The sequence below is a fragment of the Stigmatopora argus genome, chromosome 15, assembly GCF_051989625.1.
Source record: "Stigmatopora argus isolate UIUO_Sarg chromosome 15, RoL_Sarg_1.0, whole genome shotgun sequence".
In the NCBI taxonomy this organism is placed as follows: Eukaryota; Metazoa; Chordata; class Actinopteri; order Syngnathiformes; family Syngnathidae; genus Stigmatopora; species Stigmatopora argus.
Genome location: NC_135401.1, coordinates 8,184,762 through 8,211,680, shown reverse-complemented (window position 1 = coordinate 8,211,680; position 26,919 = coordinate 8,184,762). Strand labels below are relative to the sequence as shown.

At 37.2% G+C, this 26,919-nt stretch overlaps 1 protein-coding gene across 4 annotated transcripts in view; it reads left to right on the top strand.

Moving 5' to 3' along the window:
- htr1d (5-hydroxytryptamine (serotonin) receptor 1D, G protein-coupled) overlaps positions 1 to 26,919 on the top strand; it is a 62,377-nt gene that overhangs the window by 11,509 nt on the left and 23,949 nt on the right. For 3 of the 4 annotated variants that reach the window (XR_013305146.1, XR_013305145.1, XM_077620771.1), the window contains exons 2-3: positions 25,933 to 26,001; positions 26,517 to 26,723. The gene's annotated coding sequence lies outside the window, so the exon portion shown is untranslated. Of the gene's footprint in view, positions 1 to 25,932; positions 26,002 to 26,420; positions 26,724 to 26,919 lie in introns of those variants that run through there. The other variant, XM_077620772.1, reaches the window with a different exon arrangement.

Sequence of the window (26,919 nt, the reverse complement as noted above, 5' to 3'; positions counted from 1 at the left end):
CACACTCAGCAAACGCAGAATCTTTTCCATGTGTATTTCTCTAATGTGTTAAGATTCCCAAGCAGTAACAAAGGGACAGTCAGCCAAGTTCCTTTGCATTAGCAAGGAAGATGGGTTTCCCTGTTACATGTTTCATACGTGGACAAGAATGAATGGTAGTGAAACTATAACAAAAAGGGGGATAAGAAAGAAAGGGATTAAACCAGTGAACCATGTTCCAATCAGTGCTGTTCTCGTACTGGTGGGGTTATTGGAATTGGTCGACTTGAGGGTTTGTTTTACTAGCTGCTTCTTCCTGCTCGTCTATTACTGTCATTTATGATAGCAATACAAGTGGTTGTTCTACAATGGCATTGATACAACACTGTCACCTTCCTTGTTCATTTTTTGTTGTTGTAGCAAACAGCTATTAAGACTCACGAGCCTCGTCCAGCCCACGCAATCACACGATCACTGTTGATTCATTTATAATGTAAGACTTGCTGGCTTGCAGTGTGCCATTTCTGTCCAAGAAATCAGCTTCTGGTGTGACCTTGTTTCTAAAACTTGTGTTTCACCCTTCCAGTGCTAATTATCTACTGCAAGGGTATCAGACTCGGGTTGGTTCGCGGGCCGCATTAACGTCAACTCGGTTTCATGTGGGCCGGACCATTTTAGATATAATATTTAGAGATTCAATTCAATTTTTTTTATAAATGGATTAAAAGAACTGGATTAAAAGACCTGAATATTCAGTTTTTATAGATCTAAATCAATGTTTATTTTAGCTTTTTTTAAATATATTTTTAGATTTTACAAAATGATTTTTAAATTAAGAACACAGAAAAAATTGAAAAAAATATATATACATCTATACTCTTCATTTTAATTTGATCCTAAAACACAAAGTCGACACTCATGATTTACTTTCTCAGGCCGCACAAAAGGATCCGGCGGGCCAGATTTGGCCCCCGGGCTGCCACTTTGACACCTGTGATCTACTGTATCTAATGTAAAACCTACTTTAGCCTCTCATGGAAGAAAAAAAGTGTGTTTATGTGTATTTATATATATATATATATATATATATATATATATATATATATATATATATATATATATATATATATATATATATATATATATATATATGTAATTCATTTTTTTAACTCTGTGAGTGGCTTCTCATGTAGTCCGATGAATAGCTTTTCAGGATTGGCCTGCTGGTTGTCACACTTACGCGGACACTTGGTGCCTAGTGTCGCTTCTCCATTTTTTTTCCATTCTCTGCAATTTGTTCCTCAGCTGTCTATCCTATTTGGTTTGTTGTGGCTAGGCTTTTGGCATTCCACCCCCACAGGTAGTCATTTCATGGTGGCCAAGCTTGATTGCAACTACATTAACTTGATGTATTGGCAAACTTTATTTGCAGTCGCTGTGGGGTATTTGTGTTTTAGAATCTAAATTTAAAATCAGACATTTTGGTATTAACACCCTCCACCCGCCTTCAGAAGGTATTTTAACACACTGTGCTACGACAAATCATTTGGCTGACTTTTCCACTCCCGCCTGCTCTCTTCAGTCAGCAGCTTTGCTAAAGATTGCGTACATTGAGTACCAGCATTTACGCGCTTGCCAAGCCCGTGAGGGATCTTTCCCACCGGACTCACTCACATCAGCTGCTCCATATTTTTAGACCTAACATCGTTTGGCTGCTGGCCGTAGATTAGGGCCTGCCTTTGGGATCCTCCAAATCACTCTTAACATTGTGTCAACTGAACTCTGAAAACCACTGAAACCCTAAAGAACTTGACTTTCAGTGTTCCCTATTTAATCCCAGTTGCCGTACAGCCTGTCCAATTAGGCTGACTTTTCCGTAACGGTGTCGCCCTTATGTATATGGAGGCTTTTGGCGATTTATCAAGCAGCTTACAAACTCCTTAAACTCAGTGAGTGACTTCCTTGACCGTTTTAGGCAATCTGCAGGATCACAATTCCAATAGTGGTTTAATTACAGCACATCAAAGGAGGAATTCATTTGGCCAATTTCAGGTCCTGGGTTGGGCATGGAGGAATTTCAAGGAGGAATTAGAAATGTGCACGTCTCATTGGTACCTACCAAATGGTGTCACCTCTATAAGAGAGGTAAAGGCAAATGGACGCGGCCATATGTTCACCCTTCACTCTCACCTGTATTGAGATTGATGTGTTCTGAGGAACTAAACACATCAGCAGAAAAGCTGTTTAGGTGCTAACTAGCTCGATTTTTTTTTGCACAAAGAGGCCATTTTAGACATGGTAGCAATGTTATTACTACAGTGATTCTAAAATGCTTGTTATATTGTATACATGCTTGTAATATGTTATATTTTTATGCATTACAGATTAGGAAAGATTTTAAGAGAGAAAAGCAAAAAGGATTTTCTTGCAGTATTTTTATTTTGTCAGTGCATTCCTCTTGATAGCAGAAGATTTAGACTGTAAAATAAGATAAATTTACATAAAACAGGCAAAAAATGCAAATCCCAATTCTTGCAAAAACTTTCATGTGATTAACAAAAAAGTAAAATAAACCATTTAGGTATAGAGCGAACATACTTAAAACACAGTAGAACACTTCTTTTTAAAAATATATTTTATTTTATTTACAATATTAAAGTGTCAAGAACTAATCATTCGGTCAAGCGTAGTCAGCAGCAAACACAAACAACAACAACAATCAAATTAAACTCAGTTGTTACTATTATTATTAATAATTAAACTCTTGTTATAAGTCTCGTTTCCTTAAACAAATGGATAGACGAGATGTAGCAGCGGCACCCAAAAGTTGACAGAATATCACATTTTAAATCTCAACCCGCCTTTTCTTTCATTTTTTTGCAACCCTTTTTTTTCTAAAAAGGAGCTGTTATTGTGTTTGTCTGTTTCTCGGTTTGGGTTGTTTCTCCCGTTCTGCTCGCTTCCCATTGCATGCCGATTATTTCCACTTGTTCTGGTGCCAGTCCCCAGGTTTATCACCTGTGGCTTGTAGGAAAGATTAGTTTTGGTTGAAAGCAACACTCGAGGTGTTTCATGTGTACACTTTGTGTATTACTGCAGCATATTGATGTGAACACTGTGTGTTACTGCACCGTATTAAATGAGCTTTTATGAAGACTTTTATGGAAACAGTCACATAACTTACACGTCTTGTAAATCAATAGAATACTCTGTAGCTTCAGTGTGAATGTTTTTGTTGTTGTTGTTAGTTAATTGAAATTTATTTATTAGTATGTTAGAAATTCTGTAATACTTTTCCTTGAGATATAAAAGCTTTGAATGAGTATGAGTTGAAAATACACCAAAGAGAGACCACGCAAAATATATGAAATATTCAAAAAAACCTTTATACTCTCACTCTAATAGTTTGGTTGCCTTGAGGTTTGATTAAATGGAAGTGAAATTACATTGAAAGGAAACTTTGGGGGAAATATCTGGTGCATCAAAAAAAAAGACAATTTTCTACTTACGTTTTAGACAATAGGAAAAAAGCCAACCAAAATGTTCTGGAATGTCCAACTGAAACCTCAAGGATTGATGAAGAATTTTGGGGGGGGGGTTCTTAGCCAAGTGAAGCACAAGAAATGAACCACAATCTATAACAAGAAAGATGCTAAGCTAAGTGAACACATGGGACGAACACACTGAATGTTTTGCCTTCATGAATAACACAAACATCATTTGCATTGCCATCTGTACGCCCTTTCCACCTTCCGTTATTGCTTTCTACTAAGCCCACCTTGGTAAAGGTCATCCCATTTTTCTGAACCACTTTATCCTCACTAGAGTCACGGGGGGTGCTGGACTCTATCCCAGGTGACTTCGGAAGGAAGTATATCTGTGATGACATGTCACAACCCAGATCATTTCTGCAGTTGAGCAAATCTACCGTCCCAGTTTTTTAAAAACTTTTATCAGTACAAAATCAATTTAAATCTATTTTCAGAAATGGAGTGGAATTTAATATAACATTTCTCCCAAAGCATTAAATGTGCAACCTCGATTAACTGTTATTTTCAATTCAATTCTGTTAAATATTGGCTCATTTTACAAAAAGGTCATTTACGAGGATGAATTTTCGATTCGCCAGAACATCTTGGAAAAGTGAATGATTTGTACAGAAATACTTGCCTTAAATTTAGATATTACAAATAACAACTCATCCTCAAGAACCTTACATTTAATACTGAGGCAGAATTGCCACATTTTAGAAGCAACTGAAGAGAGTTTTTTCCCCCCCTCCACCATTCAACAAATTGTCTGGAGATCACTGGTCAAAATTGAAGATTGCTCTTTCGATTGCCTGTTTGGACGCGTCCTTTAGCAAGACCCCAACCCTCTATTTGCTCCTGATGAGCTGTTTGCCAAATAGCATGGGAGCTCACGCCTCTGGTGACACACTTGCTGAGCAGATTTAAGGAAGGATTACAACTCTGGGGAATGAGGGCGGGGGCCTAGGTGATAAACACACCATGCAAAAAATAAACAATCTATTGTAAGATTGGACTTTGGAGGTCACAATGGAAATCAAATACCGTATTTTCCGGACTATAAATTGCATTTTTTTTCATAGTTTGACTGTGCCTGCGACTAATACTTAATATATTTGGATAATGTATATTTATGTTTGAACAGCGGCAGTCCGTGCATTTTCTAGCGATGCCTTCAGCGAATCAATCCAACCCTCAAAAACTATTTTATGGCTATAAAACCTCTACTGCAGCTACAGCTGCGACACATAAAAAAGAATCAATAATAACCTCATACAATTGAAATATTATTTAGGAATATAGCCATATTTTACTCACCAAAAATCCTTTTTAACTGTACACAATATCCATCCTCCTTTCTTTCTTCCTTCTTTTCTATCGCCATCGAAGCTATGGATGAAAGTCGATCCTGTCCTGTCGTATTTCTGGCATACGTTTTTATTCGATTTAGTGCTGAAAATGTTCGTTCCCGGTTGTGACAGATTTGCTTGCTTTGGAGTTGTCCAACCTTTCTTAATGATGTCCAGCTTTTTTTTCTTGAAAAGTCCGTCTTGAAAATGGCTTTAAATCAACACGACAATATATTTGCTTGTGCAGCTCGCTCCAGATACAGTTTGGTAGCTCTAGCTAATCCACTCGATCACTAGCCAATCATAGTTGGTGAAAGCGATGATGTATCCCTACGCCTGCGAGAAGGCAATGACGTATCCCTATGCCTGCGACAAGGCATTGTGGTGTTGCCAACTCGAAATCTGATTGTTAAAGCAACAGTCTTATTGATGCTTGTTTAATGCAGCAGAGCCTTCAGAACTGATTGTGAAGGCCTTGAGGCAGATTTCTGACCCTGGCAACAAATAATGGCTGAAATGTGTTTGGTTAAATGCTTCAATATGAAAACACACATCTGGAAGCAGTGCAACCAGGGGGAAAAGCAATGAAAGCAAGCTAACAGACAATTTGCAATTATTTAATAAGTATTGATGGACAAAATATAATATATGATTCAGATATTTCTCAGGCCAGCAGAGAAAGCCTTGAAGGCCCTGACGGCCCGCCACTGTATTTGAATGACCAAATTTCAAACTTCTATATTTTGTCAACCAACAAGTGGTTTTCTCTTGGCGCGCTAGCACATTGGTTGAAAATCCAAACCAATGCTGATCATATAGCTTAGTGCTCATTGCTTTGAATGGTTATGGTCAAAATACACACATGTGCATGCATCACACAACATCATTTCACACACAATGCAAAAAAAGCAATCCCACAATTGCACACCAGCAGCTTGATAATAAGGAATTATTGTGCAAACAAGTATCACGTGTTGATTTGAGGCATAACAGCGCAGCAGGGAGCCTCGTCTCGAGAGATAATAACAGATGATTGCAAGACTCATTCGATGAACACGCCGACATTAAATGTCAACAATGTGGGATTGCCTTGGAAAAAAGGGTGTGGCGAGCAATCCTGCGAGGATCGTAAAGTCTCAAAGATGGCCTTCTCAGTCTCACAAGATTTACGTACAGGATTGCAATAGTATATGTTTCGCCTCAAACCAGCACTATAGATCACAAGATTTTAATTAACTCCTCCAGTGTCTCCACGTGCATACATTAGCTTGCTCGGTAGTGTGCTGGTAATACGACCTCGGAGATTCTTCAGCAAGGCTCTTCATTAGCTATTGAACGATGAAAAATGTGCATTACATTGTAGCAGAACTCCATTCCCTTTTGAATTATTCAACATGTGCCTAAAACTCTTGGGGAAAAAAACGCATGTATGTATCTCAGTAGTGTTTAGTATAATGAAGTACTTTGTATTTTCGTTTCCACTTATAGGGATGCTATTGTTCCCAAAATAAGGAATGTTTTTATGTGTACATTTAATTACACTTTCTGTCTTGTATGGTTTTGTCTCAGTCTAAATTTGGCTAATTGTATATGTGCATGCAAACATTAGCACAGACTTAACAGCAATTATATCATGATGGAGGTATCTAGGATTACAATTTGAAGATATCTTTTCACCAAACCATCAACAAAATCATGGAGAAACTGCCAAAGCCTAACAGGCCAGAAAAAAAAAATGTTTCCCTTTGATCTTGCTCAAATACTATTAGTATTCCCAAAATAAATCAATAATTATCAGTCTGCGACATTTACACAATGATGATTTTATATTGTGAAACTAATGTGTTTATATCAGATCACCAAACGAATGAAAATATGAGATAAAAATGACCTATGCACATAAACATAAAATGGTCTTTTGTTATATTATTGTTTTAAAAAAAAAACAAGGGGCAAAAGGGTAAAAATTCTACTTGCGTCTTTATGAAAGAGTGTTTGCCCCTGTTGAGTCATGAATAAACCGCATTTGGTAAAGACCCAATTCCTGGGAATCTTCGCAATAGTTTCGCATTGTCCTGTCCTCATATTACTTTTTGTTCTTGAGGTCATATATAGATGATTTATAGAGTCATGTCAATTGGCTTGCAATGCTTAAAGGAGTGTTGAAATATGACCTAAGCCTTTGTGAAGAATTCTTTTTTAAATTAAATCCATATCGCCCTGACATCCTTTTTCTGCAGGGTTGTGTAATGATCTTGCTCGCCATCCACCTCCATTGTCAGCCTCACTTAATAGTAGCTGTAACCTCATGTAGTAATTCTCATCGGCGCTAGAGCGGCAGCCCTTCAGGCAGAGAGGCCCAGGGAGCCGTGAAACGAGATGTGGACCGCCGCCGGTGCCCCGGCACACTTGAATGGTGGCTGACGTAGTGAGGAGAGGCGCACTGACACACAGGTTGGTGGGGATTAGGCTGAGGGCTGACAGATTGTCTCCAAAGACATAGAGAAATGGGGAAGGGGTTGGGGTGGTTTCGAATTTCAAGAAAAGCTCTCGTCTCGCTCCCTGTTGCTTGGAGATTAAAGACAAACTTGAAACAAAACCAACTGGACTTCCAGATAAGAATAGGAGGTGGGAGAGATTCCTTTAAAATAATAATAAAAAAACAGTCCATTTTTGCAATTCTTGGCCAAAAGGTGTGTCAGTTTGGTGTATAGAGAATATTAGGACATATATTCTGATTTTTTCCAAGTATTTTTCCCCCAAATAGCCTGTTCAAGCAATCAACAATCTTTATGAACTGTAATGGTAATGGTTAAAATGTAAAAATGTCACACAAGAGTGAAAAGAAGTCAATTACTGTAACTGAAACCAAGCAGATATTGTCACGTGCTGGTCATTTTTTACAGCGTAAAAGCAGTAAACAATAGAGGTGCTTTTTCTCCATGATTTGTAGTGATGCCACATTTTCAAACTCTCAATCTGTGCCCCTTTTTAATGCCAGCTTTTTTGTCTTGACATTTTCTGTACATTGTATTGACCTCCATTCTATATATGCCGAAGGGCTAGCAGTAAATGAACAAAAAATCCCAACATTGAATGAAAAGAATCAGTAAATTAATTAAGGGATGTATGATTAATGTGTGACTAAAGTTCATGTAATGATGCTCTAATTATTATGAGATTCTTGAACATCACAAAGAATAATTTGAATAATTACAGACGATCCTGATATTGATTCAATTATCAGGTTTCAGTCATTTATCTACAGTTCATCAAGTCTTCATCTTACAAGCATAATTATGGCCCATTTACTATATTCCCTGCTTTCAATATGGGTCGTTAACCCATTGATGCTTTAATTTACATTGAGCAAATACATAAACATTGGATGAATACTTTAGCACGTTAAAATCGTGCAAAAATACCAAATGCAGAAGTTTGAACTGAAGAAAAGTAAAACTAAAATCTGAAAAACAGATCTAAATAATTATTTTTCTAATCAAAACATATTCAAATAAAACAAATATTTTGCAAACTTGAACAGTAAAAAGGAGGAGCATAAGAAATGATTTTTAATTAAAATGGTTATCTTCATTTTAATGTTTAATGAATATTCTATTGTGATTTTTTCAAATGAAGAATTTTCCCATTTTTAGTTGTCATATTTCAATTCAATTTTCTACCTTTTTTCCCTATAGTCCTATTTGTACGTATATTTTTATATTATACGCACAATCCTTTTTTATGCATAAATGCTGAGTGTAAATTCAGCGATTAAAGTGTCTACTTATCCACATATTGCCGGTTAAGTTATATAAAACAAGAGAGGCTGAACAGTTGTCGGTGCACTCTGAGAATTTATATACCATATGCTCTATATGTGGAGGCGTGTATGTGTAGAAGGAAAATATGCCGCGCATATTATCTGAAGCGTTAGCTGTTTTGCATGAGAATAATAGAAATACATGGACTCGCTCATGATGAACTCAGTCGCTGACAATTAGACATTTCCGACTAGGATAAACATCGCTTTCACTTGACTACATTTTTTTGCATACATTTTCCAATTGGATGAAATTTTCATGCCTATTACCCCCACCTTTTATAGTGCAGTCTCTTTTTTTCTACATCAGTGTAACATTTAGTGAGGTTACTAGTGGGTCACACAGAATGATATATCTTGGAATACATTTTTTATGTCAGGCTGTAATGAGCAAAGGGAATGTACTATGTTATGAAGTGGGCCTAGACTGAAGAGGAAAACTGAAATATGTTTGGGTGGGAAATATGTTTGGTTGTACCAATCCATGAAAATTTCCGACATATTTGTAATATATTTTTGAATAGATATATTGTAATATGGGTTTATCCTGCTTAATTTTGGTATTTGGTACATACATTTAGCCACTTCTTTTGTCCTTCAGTCAACTCTTGGAGAGCACCGCTTTATGTTGGTTGTTTTGACATAAACAAAGAGATTTTTTTATTCACTCACTCACAGTTGCCTTGGAGAAAATTGGCTTGCAGGTATTTTTCTGCAATAGATGTTTTAAAAAAAAAGCCCTACTCTCAGTAACGCTTTTGTAGGGTGAAGTGACTAATGCAAAGTTGTCATCTTGTGAAAATACAGGGCACCGTTTAAGTATGGGGATGTCAAAATACAAATGGTGATTTCATCGATACATTTGAATCGTTTCAGAGTTGAGGTTGGTAAAGAGCCAGAAGATGATTTTTCCTTTTGTACTTTGACACTGACATTGAGTTAATGCTGGTCATCCAACTCTCAGCTCAGTGAATACTTGACTGTGGTGCAGCAGAACCACAGCAGCAGTGTCTTTCACTCCATACTTGCGGCCTCTTGTCAAAACCTAATGATTTTCTGGCAAAGCACACGAGACATCGATGTGTCGATTGAATCTTTTGGCAGCCACCGTGGAGAAGGTGAGGAATGTCTCTCACTCAAACATCGCCATGTATAATTCATACGATGTTTTCTATCCTTTGACCTTCTACTACTCAAAATTACATACAGCTTTCCGTAAACTGGTTCCATCATAAAACGCGCAGTAAGGCAGCTAAGTGATGTTTAGTCAAGAGATTTCAGTATCCTTCAGGCAGTCTTTTTTTTAGCTTTTGCCTCTCATGGAGAGATAAACGACAAAGATTTTTGATACATATTAGAGAGCAGATGGAAACAAGATAGGAGATTGTTCTGGGACCCGGTTCGTGATAAACGCTGCAGCTAAAGTCTCTTTGCCCCGATCTGAAACCAACAGAATAGCAAGATCAAGTGAAGATTGACCTTGATCTCTTTCTGGCGATGTCACACACGCACAATCATTAATACACTTCTGACGTTTCTTTGGACCTTGATTTCCGAGATAAATGGGTATTAACGATGAGCGATAGCGTCATGAATTAGAGAGCTTATTCAAATTCAGTGTGGTGTTTGTTGCGAAAAAAAATGCTGCTTGAAACTAGAGGGTTCAAAATATACGAGTTAGGGAGGCACTCATTTTCCGATATCTTAAACTGTAAAATTTAGCATGTGATGTGGTTAAAATGTGTTATCTGTGTAGTTTTTTAAATTCCAATTGCGCTTCCAAGCTAAATCGAAAGGTTTTATAATTTGTCACAATATAACATGCTGTGTCTTATTATGCAAGTACAAAATAAAAAATAAAATATAAACGGATAAAACCTTAGTGCTATGTCAATATCTGTTCATTTTATCGGGCAGATAAAGCTTCAACTTTTCTTTGCACACTTTGCAAATGATAAAAGAAGACTGAAGAGTTATACTTAGGTAGGAAAGAATCATCCTAATCAGACAGTCTGCATTTCAGTTGGTCTGCATTAAATGTCATATTAGGTAGTTATGCCCAAAGTATATTTTAGTCTTCAGCTGATCGTGATGAGGATTAATTAGACGTTACCTTTTTAGAGCCGCACCACGACTCCATATTTTCTTGCCCTAATGGAAATCATTATTACAGATTTACTGTAATTGCCTCCTATTCAACTGCTTTCAATCAATGTAAATGACTCCCACTTGCTCCTCTGTCATCACTGAAAGTGTCACAAGAAACCTTTTTTTAACAGTAAAGTAATTAAAGAAAATAGCCAAAATGAAGCTTCAAATAAAAATCATAATCTTCATTCAATTTTTAAGTACTACAGTTGATGTAAAACTGTACTGTTTGCTAAAATGCCATTACGATGTTTTTTTTGACGCACAAACATTTTAATTCTTGTCCCACAACCAAAGCCAATTATTAAATTATCTTTTATATTTATATATTTGAAAAAAGCCAATTATATTAACAAAAAAAATATGATCATCAATAAGTCAGTTAATCGTGGTAGACTTACATCAGAGACAGGTCACAAGACACAGTAGTTAAGACAGGAAATATCTGGTTCAAATGAGATAACATGGACAAAAAGTACAGTTCTTGGCATAAAAAAATAGTAAAAGTACTTCATGAAAGACTGAAATCATCCGAATTCCTGTTATCGCGCCGCCAGTCTCATTCTCTGCGCACCCATCAGAAGCCGTTGTGTGGAGGGACGTTTTCACGCTTCAGGGTCAGTCTTTGGAACTTTGCAGTAGATGCGCTTAGGATTGACATTTCCTTGTGGCTCCCAACGGGGTCCCAGAGAGCGGAAAACTTATCGACCACTTTATAATAGACAAAGGCAAGGATGAGGGGGTTACAAGCTTTTTGACTACGTGCACACTTGTTCCAGACAGAAGAAGAGTCAGTCAAAGATCTGCTATGTAGACAAGCTGGGAGCCTTCTGACTTGTAATAATGTTGTCACAAAGGTTGTGTTTGCACAGATCGAACATATGCCACTGCTGAGTGTTTAAAAAGTTAAGGATAAATTCAATTCACACAGGAATTTTAATAAATGCCTCACTCTCCTACCTCCAGACATGCCGTATACCTGCTCACTGGCTGTAATAACTAAATTATTAATTGAGTCTGCAGCTCTTCTCGGCCTGATGGAGGTTTATAGCTATTTTTTTTTATTCTTTTAATGCTTCCAAAGTGTAGTTTGGCTTGGCAGTCAACTAACAAGACACCAATGGGAAAAGCTGTAAACATGTTTTTAGGTGGTAGACAAAGAGCAGCAGTTTAACACAATGTAGCCACATTTAATAGTTTTTAAAAAAATGTTACAATTGGTACCCAAGAAACACCTACAATTTTGACTCATGAAATAAGTGAAGTAATATTTTAAGTAAACTGCATATAGGTTTAGAAAATCTTACTCTGACAGATCTGAAACATTATAGGATTCTTGCCTATTTTGCATTTTACACCTGAATAAGACCAAAATAAGGGCCTGAATCACACAAAAAATTAGCTGAAAATGCCCCCAAACAAACTAGAAGTGACTTGAAATCCAGGTAGTTTATCAACTGCCATGCATTTCCTATCCAATTTTTGAACAAATTGCAATTTCTAATTTAATTCGGTTATCACTCCGAAAATGTATTTCGATGAAAAAAAAGAACAGCATTAAATAGTATAGACCAGGAGGCGAGAAAAGGGGGAAGATCAGGTGTCTTATCGTTCTTGCCCTTTTTTGATTGGATTCTGGGACCCTGTTTGACAATAATCACCTCGGGATTTAAGGTCCATTTTCAAGTTGCTGGCCTTCCATTCATCGTGAGCTCTGCTTAACTTGGAGACATTAGGTAGGATGAGATAGCGTGCATTCTGCCCTAAAATCGGACATATTTTAAGAGCAGATTTGTCAAGATGACCAGCTGCCTCAAAGCCTACAGCTTAATTGGAGGGTTGTGATGGACGCTGAGTCGCCGGTGTGTTTTCTAAGCATGCACATATGTTATGTGGAAAAAAAACAAGCGCGCCGTTGAATAAAAATAGAAGATTTTCTGAATTTAATCTGCCCAGCGCTCACCGTGGAAATGTGAAGAAAAAAAATCATTTATTTGTAAATAGTTTTCAATAGTTAAATGAAAAGTTCTAATGATTTCAAATCATTTTTACACTAAGTAACGCATGCATATGCAGTATTTGACTCACAATTCACAAATTTATGTAATTTGTGTTTTTATTCTGTGGATTTTGGGCTCGAATTATTGTCGTCAATTGAGCTAATCACTCTGGGTGATGGCCTAATTTGAGAAATGAGTCGTCGTTGAAACTGAGCCACCTCATTTGGCTGTTGGCTCAAAAATTATAGTATTATTATTATTATAATTTTGACAAGCTGGATGACATTCCGTAAGTTAGCTCCAGGACAAAAACAAACATTCTTACCAAAATGGCAGTACCGACAAGTTTGTCATTGACTGTATTCAAACAAAATTGTTTCTATGATTATATTTGTAAGAAATTTGTACATTTAGATTTTTGGAGTAAACAAGCTTCATATGAAGGTCATTTACATACGTACGAAAAGAATATTTTTGCCCTAAGCTGATTTGATTTCTCTATAACATTGTTTGAAAAGCCTTTTTAAAATTGGATTTCAAGTATTATAATAGAAGCTTAAAAAAAAATTATGTATATATATATATATAAAGTAGGTTTTTTGAAGACATTACATAGTATATCGTGTTTCTGAATTGTAATTTGCAGTCTATTTAAGGTAAACTGCTGAAATAGGCAATTAGAGCGTTTTACACAAGGGTGTTATTTATTTGCAGCAGGATTCAGCCCCCATCTGTATTTACTTTTTCCAACTAACTCTGTTCACGCTGAGAGAAAATTGGATAATGATTCTTTATTCCAAACAACAGCTGAGCAGGTTGTCAACAATGTGGTCAGGGTCGGCGTTTTACTTGTGGGGCGCCGGGATGGAGAAGCGTCAAGAAGAAACAGCCCCCTTTCGTCTTTTCAAAGATCATCCTAGGAATATTAAATAGTGTGAGAGGATCCTAAGATCCTATGTTTTTTTTTCTTTTTTTTCATGCTTTTCTGATGCTCTGCATGCTTTTAATGAGAATGCGACTTGGAGCCATGATGGAATTTCCTGAAGGGACGGAGACTAACAAAATTGAGGGAATGAGAGATGAAAGTGGAGGAAAAAAAAGGAGGAGGTTTAGTCTTTATTTTCCCGTCAGAGGTCTTTGCATTGTTTGGTTTTCTGGAGCGGTCTGTCAGACAAGTTTGCAGTATCTTGACTTTATGACTTAACTTTGGGGCTTTGCCATAACTTCTTAGCAACTGCAGTATGTTTTATATATCTTTACCAGTTTCATTGTCAAACAAACTCCGGGGTTTTTACTGTACCTTCATTTGTAGAAAAATTCAAACTCCCTTTTGTCAGCAATGGAAGCCAGACTAACTTTATCCCGGGTAGACAAATGGGGACTCTACTGGCCCCATTTATCCTATATACAGTATATTGCTTCAAAATCAATATTACTCTTACTTTGACATTTACGTAGCCACAATCATCTCTGAAAATTGGGGATAGAGCTTTACAAAATTGTAAGTGATATAGTCGTGATGCAACCTACAACCTCTCCCTCCTGACTTGGCAATATCACGTCAAATAGCTTAAAGTGTCCTTGGGGGGAAACGGCAAAATCAATAAGGGTCTTGAGTCGTCAGGTTGAATTTATAGGACAAAATGAGCATTGATTCTTAACCATTGCGACCTCAACTAGATTAGGGAAGCTTTCGAGCTGAATACATAGCATTCATTCCAAAATTAGTGGTAATATACAAGTACTAAGTACCATCTTGGGACCGTGATTGAATATAATGGAGCTCGTTAAAGCATGGTCTCATGGTAAATTTGTAATCTGAGTTCAGAAATGAGCTCAAAGTTGTCTATTAAAATTGCAAACTCAAAACTGTTTACCATTGATGGATTGTATTTTAGGTGATATTCTAAGTCAAACCCTTTATTGTCTTTTACAAGACAACTAAAAGTAATAATCTAACTCTTGAATTCAACTGTGATGTTCATTACATTAATTTAGTGGTAGTATACTTGCTTTTTCATTCATAAATATGAGTAATTTATTTCTGCAAACAGTAAAATTTAAATTTTGGCTATATTTATGTAAACCTCATCACATCTCATTTTCTGAACCGCTTTATCCTCACTAGGGTGCTGCACAATTTTATTTTTTTCCTGGCTTAACCCAATGCTGCGCTAATCACTTGATGCAAGCATAGTTTTGTTCAAATATTAATGATAATTTAAAAAAACATTTGAATGTTTTTTCTCGCTTTCTTAAAACATTGCCGATGTATCGGATCAGGACTCGGTATTCCCTGATTCTCTTAATCAGGTGACTCAGCCTCGGTTGCAAAAATATGAAATCATCCCCAAATGTCAGTGTCTGACTGAACCACTGAAATAGAATCCCCAACCTGAAAATTAAAAATACTCAGAGCGCTTGAACAAATGCATTAACAACGATCCACCAGGTTTTCTATACTGAATGCAGCAAAAAAATCAAATGTAATCAAAACCTCCACGGTGTTTTCAAAATATCATAATCAGAGAGTAGTAACATATTGTCTTAAAGAGCTTCGCTTTCTATAAATGGCGGTTACATCATGGGGACATCCATGCAGAAGTGAGGTGAATTCAGGTGAGCAATTATGAGCGGGACGGGTATTCGAGTTTTTGCTAGTCCAACATCGTGCTGCTGACAAGCACAGGTATTTTTGCTATAAATGGGCCCTGAGTGGATAACCTTTAATCTCCCCCAGTTAGTGAGCAGGCTCAGCAAAGTACGCAGCCACCCGCCCATCAGCACTCATGCTGATGATTGCACACATCAAGGAATGGAGGGGATGAAAACGGGTTCAAGACAGAGGCTGATGAAGGTGTTGCAGAAATCAATGAGAACTGGTTCATGGCAACTGGTGATTGAGTGGTTAGCGTGTCGCCCTCACAGTTCTGGGGTCGATGGTAAGATGCCATGTCAGTCCTCAATGTCTAGAGTTTGCATGTTCTCCCCGGGCTTGCGTGAGTTTTCTTCAGGTACTAAGGTTTCCTCCTACATCCCAAAAAGCGTGACCGGATGTTTCGTCGAAAGACATTTGGTCCCCGGACGTTTGGTCGACCGGACGTTTGGTAGAACGGACGTTTGGTAGAACAGACGTTTGGTAGAATGGATGTTTGGTCGCCGGGTTCGCTCGCTGCCAAATTATGACAAAGAGTTTACTGTTGATATTTTAACATTAGATATTTAGATATTAAACTCACTCTCTCTCATGATTATAATTTTGAGAGCTGGTTTCAACAGTAACAACCTGGCGACCAAACGTCCGTTCTACCAAATGTCCGTTCTACCAAACGTCCGTTCTACCAAACGTCCATTCTACCAAACGTCCGTTCTACCAAAGGTCCGGTCGACCAAACGTCCGGTCGACCAAACGTCCGGGGACCAAACGTCCGGGGACCAAACGTCTTTCGACAAAACGTCTTTCGACGAAACGTCCAAGTGCCCCCAAAACATATATGGTAGGCTGGTTGAACACTCTAAATTGCCCCTCGTTAGGAGTGTGATTGGCTGGCCACCGATTGGTGTCCGTACTCAGCTGGGATAGGCTCCAGCAGCCCCCGCGACCCTTGTGAGGAGAAGCGGTACGGAAAATTAATAAATGAATGAGAACTGGTTCGGAGAGGATGAAAAAAATCCACATTTTGCACAACACGGTCAAATCTTTTGACGCTGATTAAAATGCAGATTTTTGAGTCTTAATTATTACTGATTGCCCATGATAGCTAGCCGAACTATATATATGTGGTACATATTGGGAGATGTCCATAAAGAAACCTGGCAACCCAACCTTTTAGGTTTTTAATAGAGTCTGCTATTTGGGAGAGAGCAAAAAAGACTTAATGGGCCAAAGTTTGAGGGGAAAACAAATGACTATTTATTTCAAGTGACTGGTTTAGCAATTTGCTTTTTCGGGAGGAAAGCCACCGATTGGCAATTAGCCCGAAATCCAACAATGGTCAAATTAAATAGCCTCTGATAAATGTTAGTTTTTCTTCAAAGATAGCTCACCAAACATTAGGTAACTAATCACTGTAAAATAGTCTTTTACAGATACACAATAAACAATCCTTTCTAGTATATAATTTATCCAACGCAAAGCCATGGAAAAATAAGGATAAATGTCTCATGTAATCTTTTTAGCCGCCCTGTATACTGCCAGTGGTATGAATTTGTGCAGTCATATACAAAACAAAATGATTACTTTACAAGGTGAATTGCTTCTAAATGGGGATTTTATATTTTAAAAGCCAATTTGATGGTGCGAACCCAGGCAGCGGTTAACAGGGTCAATGAGCCATGATTTCTGTCGAAACTAATAACTTGCTTTCCTCTGCTTCTCGGCTAGCATTGTTTTGTAAATTAAAGCAAATATGTTATACATATTTGTCTGAAATTTTCTTCTACAAAATCAATTAACCAGCTTTTTTTGCTGGGAATTTGTTGACTGAAAGGAATGCAGAACCACAACAAAAATCTATTTACTGTAGTGTCATTTAAAAATAATGCTGGCTTACTTATTTTATTGCCCATTGTGTACACTGGACTATGCCAGATTATAACAACCTCAGGCTGTAAAGCGGTATAGAATTAAAGTGGAATCTGTGTATCATTTATGTCTGTTCTCTGTTTATCTAGTCATTTGTTTTCCCACAAAAAACGTCCCTATACATGTTTCAACTGCAACCAAATGTCCCATAACAAAGACAATGTCACCAACAATGTCATTTAAGATCTACTGGCAATTGTGTTCAGAATGCTTTTAATTACTGTCGCCTACTACTTTTCCTTTAATTAATTTATGGGAAAACAACTCCTGTTCCAAATTTACAACTGGCGGATGCTACAATGATGTTTTCGTGTTTGGCAGGACAAAAGGAAAACATTGACCTTTATCTTGACCGATGGTGTCACAAATAATGACTAATACGACTCTTCGATTGGATCCAATCTTGTGACCAATCCGATACTCCAAATTTTTTCGAATTGGGTGCCGATCCCGATATTGAGTATCATTAGACGTTGCTACTAGTTTATAGTTTTTTAACAGACTTTTCATTTTCTTCTATTTTTATTATTAATTTGATATGTGAGACGGACAGACTGAAAGTAACTATAACAATGTACCTAGAGTCTCATTTATGAGATTGGCACCCAATAAGAATATATTGTCATTCTTACCCCAGTAAGGCAAACAGAAGCATGGAAAATTTGTAATTTTCTGAATGTGAATTTATGAATGGTCATATCATATAATTCCCCCGCTTATGATGTTGGCCCAGCATCCAGTGAGAACAGCAGGGATGGTTGGGCTTTGGGGGGTTGGGATTAAATCAGCATATGCTCTGCTAGTTTATCTGAGCTCGCTATCATACGGATGACAGGCTGTAAAGGCATGGACTTTACTGAGGATAAAATCCATGGTAGGAGTGGAAAGATTTCCACTGAGATTTTAAAGTGAAGAATGAAAGCTGATTTATTTATCACATTTTTATTTATTTAAAAAGGTTATCAATGTAGGGACACTTCAAATGCTTTCTTTTAAAAGCTTCATGTGTTGAGAGATTCTCATTAAATGAAGGAACGGAATTGTGAGAAATCCAACACAGTAGTAAATAATTAAAAGCGTATAGAATGAGGTTAAATGGTGCAATGCTGGTGAGTGGACTGCTCATATTACCCACGTTCTAGTGCTGTTGTGCATACTGATGAGAAAATCACTATTCTTTGAAGAAATGATTTTTTTCCATCCTTCTTTTGCATTTCATATCCTTTAGATCACAATGTGACTATCCTAAGCGAAGCAAAGCCATTAGGCGATAGAGATTGTTTATTTATAAAAACTATTTCAGGCACAGTTTTGGATGCATTACAGCACCTGCTGTTAGACTGCTTTTCATGCTTCTAATGCTCTGAATGTGAGAAAAAGAATTTTTCTGCAAGGTAGAAAATCCAGCATCATCTTTTTGTTACTGCAGTCTTAGAAAGGCAGGGTTTTCATTTACATACATTTCCATGTCAATTTTGCGTGTAAATGAAACACTGCAAAACATGTGTTAATTATTGTGGATTATTTACTCCAATTATTTGGTTGAGAGGAGTCGAACATTGTTTAGTGAGCCAAATAACCACTCTAAAAAAACATTGTACCTTTCCACGTACTAAGGACCAGATGCTTAAATTCTGGGGGAGGCTTGGGATATTAACTCCAGATAGCTGTGGACTCACAGTGGTTAGTTCTTTTGACTAATAATGTACGTTTGTTGAAAACAAAAGTTTAACGTTGTTGGTGATGCAATTTTTTTCAATTTTAATAGTGCATGCTGTACCTCAAAAGTTTTCCACCTGTCTATAGATATTGTAAAAATGGACATGGTGTTTTTGGATATGTTCAGTGTAATTGAGTCCATGAATGCCTTCCATTGAGCCGGCTTCTTATCATACAGAACACAACGTGAAAATTGCCCACTCATGTTTGCAGTTTTCTCCGCGAGAATTACACTGGAGAGCTGCTTTTTTTTGGAAAATAGCCAAAATAATGTTTGGAACAATTTCCCGTTGAAGTATACTAATTTGGGAATGCACACTGTGACTGTGTGAAATCGACCCAATTTTCGTTAAAAAAATTCTTCAAGCCCTAATCTATTTAGTAGTTTGTGCTGATTCATTATTCAGATTAAAAGAAAATTACAATTGCAAAGACAATTAATTAAACTAGCAGCCAAAACGATGACTGACTGGCTTTGAAATCTACCAATCGATTGCAATTGACAGCAACACAACAGCCCCCCAAAATCATATTCAATCACTAATTCAATATGCCGATACATCATTAATTGATTTTTGAAACTCCTGAGCACCAACAGTATTTAAAATTGGCTTCAGATGAACTCATTTCTAAATACAAAGGACTTTTCTATTCAAAATTACAGTGATTGTACTCAAGGAGGAGGAAAGATCACAATCCTGAGCTAAAACTTTATTGATCCAAGCCATATCAAATGTCACGAGACAGTCTCTGTTACTGTGCATTGCTGAGAGATTATCGATATATCATTTGTTTGAAATAAATAATCGGCAGTTCACTTAAATGTAATTGGAAATGTCCCTCCTGATGATCTCTTATAATGTGTTGCCACACTCCGGCTGGGAAGCCAGCTGTGATAAACTTCCATTTCACCATGAAATTGCTACCACAAGCGCAGATAATGACTGAAGATGGTGATTTGTGCCAAGCTCACACATATTGCTGATTACTGGTTGCACAGCAGGTCAACCATTTGCAGTCTGTGCGGTTTGGAAAGCTATTGTAATTTAGCAGCAGGCCCATCATTTCTGCAAATGAAGTGTTTTGCAGTGAATTAAAGTGTCTTCATGGAATCTTAATCCCCACATCCGTTCAATATAGCCACAAAGTTCCTTGCAAGGGCAGCTGAATAATAGATATTACTGTGGTCTGATAAGCGCAGTGAGGAAAGTCAATTTAGAACAATTTTTAGTGATTGTATCAAAAATAAAAGCCATGACTTTATAAAGTATACTCCGAAATGTTATGCTTTCTTCTCGTCAATCCCCTAAAGTTACTGAATTTCACCACCACGTACACATCAGTTCCAATGCCTGCACAAACTTAACATGTCTTACCAGGGAAAAAAACACTGTGTGCACTAGGGTGAAAACAAAAGTAGGATCGAGAAGTTGACTCTCACTTTTACTGGTTTAGTATTATTCATGAAGAAATCTCGAAGGTTTTAAAGAATAGAAATATGACAGTGTCTTCCTGAAAGCATCCTTGGAGGCACAATTTAATTAACCCTTATTAACTAAAGTGGAATACAACAATATAGTACAAATAAACTGATGCACTTCCCCTTTCTAAGCTACTTTTACTAATTTTAATTTGCTGATTGTGTCTTCTCATTAAAAATTTAAAACCCCAGGCTAAGATTCTATATAGGCTATATTTGTAATTCAATATTGTACTCACTATTTTTTATCTTAAGGATAGCCTGAAACAGTTTTTTTTACTGTATTACTGTAATGTAAAAAAAATAACTCATGCTAATTAATAAACAACTTGAATCTTTTTTTTGTCCAAGTTAGTAAGTATTTACAAGTGCAATAAAAAAAATCAAGGAGAATCACATACAAAATCACAAATGCCCTGTTAAAACATTCATTTTGATTTGCCTGAAGCTCCATTTAATGACTCAGAGGATTTAAATTAGAAAAGAAGAAAAAAAAAAAACAGAAGCTAAGTAAACAAACCCCTGGTAGTCGGCGCATTTGCCCTGATCCGAAATGACAGAACTCGTCTGGAAGCGGGCCAAGTTCGTTGATTCTTTGTCATAGGCAGCCGGAAGAATCATATTTCTATCATTTCCACCAGAAAACACCCTTGTAAGGGACAGGGCCCATATGTGAACTCATGTCAATAAAAAAGGGACCGAGAATTGTGCATGTGACCGAGTGCACACAAGAAAGTTAGGCTCAAATTCAATAGAATGCTTTGACGGCAACCAAGGAAGTGCAATACCAAATTAGATTAAATTAGATTAAACTTTATTCATCCCGTACTAGCGAATGAAGCTAATGGTGCCATTGATAGTCTAACTGCATTTCTGTACATTTACAATTCAGGCCGAGCAGTTAAATAATTAACTCCAAGTTATCTCACAAATTAATTGTGCATTAACATCTGAGCCAACAAAGAAAAAGCTTAAAGTGCTTTTCATTAGAGTGGTGAACCAAACATGTAGGCTCACTCTGCATCTGCTATTTCTATATACTATTTTATATGCTACCTCATTGTAACTAGCGCTACATTCCCTCATGGTGACAACGGGTACGGAGGGGATACACCCAAAAACCTTTAGGCTGGGAGAGGGAAGTCAGGACAGATTTGGCTAAGAGTACTACTACTTTATATATAGTAGTACTACTTTTTAATCTATTATTGGTTTTGGTGAAAGACTGCGATTAATCGTAGTTAATCACAAAAATTGCATCCCCTAAATAGCATTTAAAAACTTAAATCTTTGAACCACCATAGTTTTATTAAATGCACACATCTTTTGTAGGGTTTGTCCTGTACACTCTGGACTGGTTCCCAGTCAGTTGTACTGGACATACCGTGTACAGGGAGACAAATAACATTCACATCAACAATTCATAACTAAAAGTGGCGGTGAAAAACATTTCTGTAGGGAGTTGTTGTTAGATTGTTAAGATGTCAACAACATCTAGGCCATGCTGACACCATTGTAGATAATCCCTTAAGAATCCTTAAACAAGGTGTAAAAAGAAGGAAAAAAAGTGTGTCAGAGACTAGTGGAATTATTATGAAAGAGAGAACTTGTAGATAGGAGATGAACTTTGTCTCATGTAACTTTTCTGACACAGCTTGTACTGGTTCCCAGAAGTATTGTATCATGTCCAAAAACTTCCCGACTCATCCATCAGACTAGCACTTGAGAAGTTTAATTTGTCACTCCAGTGGTGTAGCAGCAACTCAATTTCAGAGAATTCTTTGGAATTTCAGTCTTTAAAGGCACACTTCACAGTCAGTTGACAGTGAGACTGCACAAACCGTCCAAATGCAAAGGTGTAGCCGTGCATTTCTGGAGTTAGGCGGTGAGACACGGGCCATTCAAAACAAACACTGTTGCTGAACCACAATTGAAAGCAAACAGTTTGAAGAGGACTCTCCACACGGCACTGTAAAAAACGGTTCAGTTAATCATGATTTTCAGTCATTCATTCTCGCTTGGGTTAGGCACAATGGAAAGTGACCTTGGAATGTATTCACTGTGTTCACTAAAAGCAAAATTGCATTTCACTTGAGAACTAATTGAACTGATAAGCCCCGAACTTACACTTGATTTAAATCAGTATCGTAAAAATTCTGAAGACAAATGTGAGGGTAGTTCACACAGATAGATATGACGAACACTGCTCATTATAGCGTGATATCAAAATATCATTTCTGATATTGTGAGTAAATCAAGATTTACCGACAATAACCAATCCTAGATGTCGATTAAAATAATAAAAACTTTCCGTTGCATCAAAAAATGTCTGTTGCTAGAAGTCCTACGCATGCAAATAAACCCAAAGTGGCCTGACTTAAGTATGCAGGGCTTTAAAGTTTATTGGTCATTAATCACCACAATAGGCTCAAATTATGTGTGCATTATTCTGATAGATGACAGCAAGGTTATTGTGCAGCTGCCTGCCTCTATATAAATGTGTCCATATGCTATTAGGATTAGGGTTTGACTTATTTAAATGATTTATTCATGACAAGTATGGGAGCTATACGTTTCTTCTAAGAGCGGCATTTCTTCATCATTCATCTGCTGTTCCAACAGTGAGAGTGTTAATGGACAGCTCTCTTTCAAATGGACATTTTTATGGGCTTGCTGGGTTTTCCATTTTTGCGCTGCTTGTTATGCATTATATTCAATTCACTGGATGCTTTTGCATTTTTGAAGCCAAACCGTGCCTTGAACCTTCTTTCTAGTTTGACTCTGCTATCAAGTGTATTAATTACGCTTGTACGGTTGTTGAATTACAATTGCTGAATCTCTAGCCAGTTAAATAATCAATCTTTAGATAAGGAAGAGAATTAGGTAAGGTAGAGAATTCATCGTCAATTTAATTAAAACAAATTGTCCAGGTCCTTTAGAAGCAAAGCAGCCCCAAAAAATTGTTGAAATCTTGGTAGGATTTATGTCAGCTGCAAGTCATGCGAAATACCTTTAAAAAAAAAACTAGGGAAAGAAGGTAAAAAACTTATTGACAGCACTCTTCGCCTTGTTTCAAAATGTAGTTAATTCTACAAATTTCCTTCAAATTGTCAGTCTTATAGAGCTGTGTTAAAGCAAGAACTTTATTGATTTAAACTCAAATCTTAGATTTGTAGGGTCAACGGCCTTGTCAATACTCTGCCACAACATTATCACTCCAACATTTTCTCCAAAATATCAGCATGTATTGTTGTGTGTGAACAAGAATGCTTTTTATTATGAACAATTTGATAAAATATTACCTTGGTGAACAAGAGAAAATGTCAGATTGCTCGTGACTTATCAGCACTGCTATTTAGGCTTCAATGCTCAGTCAGCAAGAACACATATATTTTTGAACAACACTGTGAATGACAAATGTGGGGCGAGGAAGAGGAGTGGCAAGATGAAATAAATTGCCAGATCAATAGGGAGCTGTTCCTTCCACCAATTCCAATAATCTTTTCCAGTTAATCACACTTACTGGTCAGCATGAATCCTATTTGACTTGATTTCCGCAAAAGATAATGTTCACATTTTTAAGTAATGTTTTAAAGCTTGTTATATCATCAAAATTCAGATCAATATTGTTATTTACATTCATTTATAATTATTTCCTCTCAGCATGCAGGTTTTATAGCTATATTTTAGCAAGAATTCCATCTATTTGTGATGGCGCTATCAAAGATAGAACTTGAAGTCGGGATGCAACCGCTCTTGTTTTAGGCTGTTAAAGCTTTAATGTTAATACTTCCATTCAGGCAGCATAATTTTTTTATGCTGCTTGTGGAATTTCAGGTCAAAACTCATAAGTCTAGACTTCTTCATCTTTTCCAAACATTCCTGTTCTTGACATTTATTCCTTATCTACAAGGACTGTGACATTTTTTATTATTAGTTTTTTTAATTCCTATTCACGGTTCAGTTGAAAAAAATGTTGAAAGTAAAGCAGCATGCACAGAAGGGAAAATAATAATAGTTTTCCCATTGCAACTCCTTGAGGTAACACTGAAGTTCTACATTTAAAAAAAGGTTATATTTATTATTTTAATGATAATCAGTCCATGCTCATCAGGTCCACAAACAGTACACTAACTATCAAGAACAACGACCAGAATCAATAAACATTTAACCTACACCTGCCAATTGACATTGCCACACGTATCATTTTAATCACCAAAAATATCACTGGTGTTAATTTTAATGGAAAATTCGTGTTGATACACCCAGTATTATCATTTTATTGAATTGCATAGAAGGGTGATTGTCAAAGAAGAATCAGAAATTCTGCCTGTAGTCACCATATAAAAATACTATAGATTGTATTGTTATGACTTGTTAGATGGTCACTTGGTTTGCGTCCACACGCCTAAATATCTCATTCTGCCCGGATGAGTGATGCGCTATTTTTTTTCATTAACATTTTCTATACTTGAAGAGCTTTCTAATTAGCTTTCAAGGAGCACCATATTGATTCAATTAAAGATTGAATATAGCAGACAAGAATGAGAACCCGCTTGCTCAATCAACGCTTTTTAATGAACAGACAAGATTGCTTCATCTGTGAATTGCTGCTTATCATGTATTTAAAGGTTCACGTCTTATTTAGAAGCAACACATTTTAACCCTAAAAACTACATTCATAATAGCATTGCTTTTTGTTTTCATGCCACAACAGAAAGGCAGAAATGACGATGGCCATCGAATATGAATGTATGACACGATTACTATTGAATATTCAATGTTTATTTTGTAATGATTACGTAGTTGCTCAAAGCTATTTAGAGAGCAACACGCAGAGTACTATTTATGCGTAGGGGTCCAAACTGTCAACATTCATCTAAGAGGAAGCATAGCCGTAGGTCGCAATAGGTTTTTTGTTTGTTTTGTGGCAGCTGCTTTTTCTTCACCTCTACTCAATATTACCACCCACAGTAAATTTCTCTGCACTGTGATGTGGTTAAAATCGTTCGGAGGGAGAATTTAATAAGCTTGATATTTTCTTATGGCTGCCCCCTGTTGGTATGTCACAATTTCTGCAATAAGATGCGTAAAAGGCAAAACAAACAAGCATGACAGCAAAGACAGTTCCAGCGAGTTCATTCATACCCTGTCTTGTATGAACTGTGCCCCTGAACACATGATCTAATTGTTTAATAGGTATTTTATGGTAAAAATCAATGTGAGTTAACTCATTATCCGGAATGTTGGCTGATTTGTGTATGACATCAAATTGCTTCTTTTAAATCTGAATTAAATTTCTGACAATTGTTTTGATAGGACCATTTTCCATATGAGGAAATACAGCACGTCAATCTCACAGTTCTGAGGTTGTGGCTTCGATCCCAGGTCAGTCCTCACTGTGTGGAGTTTGCATGTTCTCTCTGTCCTTGCATGGGTTTTCTCTGGGTACTCTGGTTTCCTCCCACATCCAAAAACATGCAGGGTTGGCTGATTGAAAACTCTAAATTGCCCTTAGTTATGAGCATGAGTGTGAACATTTGTCCGTCTTCTTGTGCCCTGCGATTGGCTGGCCAGCGATTCAGGCTATCCCCCGCCTGGTGCCTGAAGTCAGCTGGGATAGGCTCCAGCACCCCCCAAGACCCTTGCGAGGATAAGCAGTTCAAAAAATGAATGAATGAAGATGTCCTCTGTAGTGATAACTGTGTCTGAAAATGTTAACTATTTTTTCCTCACTCACCTCACTCACTCACTCACGCACTCACTCACTCAGTCATGCAAAAATAAATACTTGGGTGCACTTTGCATCCATCCATCCAACTCGAAAGGGAGAGAACATCTTCCGCGGGGGTTGGGACGCCACTTGTTTTAGCCAACCTGACTGGAAGCATTTCCACGCGGAGATATGCGATGATGGAGAGCAGTGCGTGACGGCAACGCAAACAGGACGCACGCGAGAGGCTGCGCGCCTGCCTGCGTGCGTGCGTGCGGGTGCTCGGGACAGACGCGCGAGAAACGGACTTCTCCTCTTTCCCGGGTGGGATTCCCCTGATTGGTTCATTTGTGCACTGTAGCATCTCCTGAGGTCCTCCTTATCGACACAAAACATGGTGAGTGTTTTTTTATTTTCCTATTTTGCATTCTTTCTTTTGAGACATTTTGTTGCCATTACGCACAGTGTTATGATATGATTTCCATTCAGTGACAAAAAGTTAAGAGGACGAGTGAATGCTTTAACTTTCAAGTTAAATAGATGAAAGTGATTTTTATGCCTTCTCGGGGTTTGCGATGGTGTGGAAATGCGCC